The following is a 2,449-nucleotide window of genomic DNA, read 5'->3' on the forward strand; positions in this document are numbered from 1 at the left end:
TTGTCAGATGGTAGCTAGAGCAATCGCACTCTGCAGTGGCTTTACTCCTGCCTTTTCATCTCCTAATTTAATTACAACTTGTTTCTTTACTAATTATAATGCTCAACTCAGAGAAGAGCTTAAGGCCACTGTAGCAGGGAGGCAAGTGGTTGTCTCTTTTTTGCTAAGACGGCCCCATTATAATTTCACTTCCTTCTGATGGAGATTATAAACACTTTATGTCAAACCACTTCCCAGCAGTTCGCACAGTGTGAAAACGATTGAGGTCAGGAGATGCACACAACCTACCCATCAACTCAAGTATATTCCTCAAACACTGACATGCCGTCTAACTGCGGGGAGGTCACCTCTGCACGAAACAATCCTTCCAGCCTCTGAGCAAGTACCAAATTACAGTGTTAGAAAATAATCATATGGAACACATTGAAAATAGCTCCCTAGGTAATAAATGGTTAACAAAGCCAGTCACATCCATCCAGCAGAAATAGGAACACAATTATTGCAAATAAGTTAACCTATTAGTATACTGTAATAAAAGAAGCACAGCTCACGGCTGGGCATGGAGGGACACTGTAACAGTTAACTCTTGGAACAGCCTCGTCCGGAAAAACTGTGGAAAACATGAAAGGCTCAGCAGGAGTAGGTGCAGCCTCCACGCGACGCAGCACGGGACTTCCTGGAGCAGCAGGTGCTCGCTGCATTGAAAAACACACGCTGCCTCTCTCGCTTCCCTTCCCCTCTCGCCTGCTTGCACGTCCTTGCATTGGCAATTTTGAGTTGAAGAGAGATCAGGTCAGGTATGAGACTTTCTTTCTGTACTTTCCTGGAATTCCCATATTTTCTCTCTGAACTCACATAGTTGTTCTGGCGTGGGGCATCAACGAACAAGCGTGTGCGCGCGTTGCTCGTGAGCGAGGCAGAGAGAGAACACCTTTGGTTGTTGATTTTATTAGGAACAAAATGTTCCTTGTTATCAGAAGCCGTGCGTGATTTCAGGGAACGGCCTCACACCTACGCGCGTGCACGCACACCTCCATGCTCCCTCTCCACCTCGCGGGCAACTTTCACGGTTTAAACCCACCAAACAGCTAGAAAGACTTTAAGGAACACGATACAATAGGCTTGCAGTGTCACCAGCCCTGAGCATCCAGGATAACAAGATGTCTTCCAAAACCACAATTTTTGGTTGTTTATAAACAAACAAAGGGTTCTGCTCCCGATGTCAGCTGTAACCTAGAGCAATGGGCAATAAATTATGAGCTTGCTCCGGAGAAAACCTAAGTCCTCCCCTTCCCCTCCCGCCCCGGGGCTTCCGCCTCCGCGGGCCGGCCGCGTCTCCCGCCCGCGGGGTCCCGCTGCGGAGGGCTGGGGGCGGCGGGCGCCGCTCCCCGCTCCCCGCTCCCCGCGCGCCGCCGCTCCTTTGTGCAGCGGCGGCTCCCGCAGGGCCGCAGCGCCGTTGGCTCCCATCCAGCCTCAGATGAATGCATGCAAATAAATGGATCTTAGATCATTTACTTATCGCATATGGGCCTATTTACAAGTTTGTAGCAGAAGTCCCTTTTTTTTTTAGACTTGGGGGTTGCTTTTCTGTTTCCAGACAAATTTTTCATCCCTCTGGTTATCAACCGTTACACCAGTTTTGGAAAAGGCAGGAGAAAAGACGACAGATCTTACACCTTTGACACAACCTGCACGTCGGGTGTCACAACACCCCTTCGTAAAGGGAGATTCACTGGGGCAGCGAGCAGAGGGTTTTGATGACCCTCAACCACAGTCTTCTGTAGTTGTTTCATTCCAAAATGAAGACTTTTTTTTTCCTATTTTTCTGTGTTAAATTTCTGTGATTCTTTGTCAGTTACCTTACAGAAAGGGCCCATTTCCGGAAGCCGGGCGCAGGAATGAAGGGAGCACACGGAAGCCGTGCTCGGGAAGGAACCGCTCTCTCCCTCCCTCTCTCTTGCTCCGAATCTTCCCTTGCGGTGGGTGGGCAGTTTTTGAAAAGCTGCTTGAAGAAAGTCTTGAGTCGCCCCTGCTCGTTCCAGACTCTTGCCAAAATTAACAGATTTATGGCACAGCATTTAGTTTGAATCAACTTTTAAAAATGTAATTTGCAGGAGAGACATTTTTCCCTTGCTCAGACATGTCATTTGCCCATTAATAAGCACCACAATTTCAGATGCCTAATGACTGTTCAAATCTCTTCCTGTTCGTATAAAATGTTGCTGCTGTTGTTGTGATTAAGGGCAATGCATCGCTTCGCAGTACAAATATCCCAGAGCCGTAGGAAGGACAATTAATTCTGGAGGCAGGGAGAGGACGGGCAGGCGGAGCGGGGACCGGCTCCTTCGGCGCCGGGCGGCACGGCTGCCGCCGCGCGCGGCTTTGCCTCCGGGGATCAAAATCGGGCCGAGCGCGGGCCAGGCGAAAGCGCGTCCCGCACGGGGCGCGA

At 49.9% G+C, this 2,449-nt stretch overlaps 1 long non-coding RNA gene across 1 annotated transcript in view; it reads left to right on the forward strand.

Moving 5' to 3' along the window:
• Nucleotides 1-695: 695 nt before the first annotated feature.
• The window catches only part of LOC138061434 (uncharacterized), a 4,094-nt gene continuing 2,340 nt past the window's right edge, over nucleotides 696-2,449 (forward strand). Inside the window, exons 1-2 of the long non-coding RNA XR_011135186.1 lie at nucleotides 696-797; nucleotides 1,856-1,979. This is a non-coding gene — a long non-coding RNA (uncharacterized lncRNA). The remainder of the gene's footprint in view (nucleotides 798-1,855; nucleotides 1,980-2,449) is intronic.

The sequence above is a fragment of the Struthio camelus genome, chromosome 17, assembly GCF_040807025.1.
Source record: "Struthio camelus isolate bStrCam1 chromosome 17, bStrCam1.hap1, whole genome shotgun sequence".
NCBI lineage: Eukaryota > Metazoa > Chordata > Aves > Struthioniformes > Struthionidae > Struthio > Struthio camelus.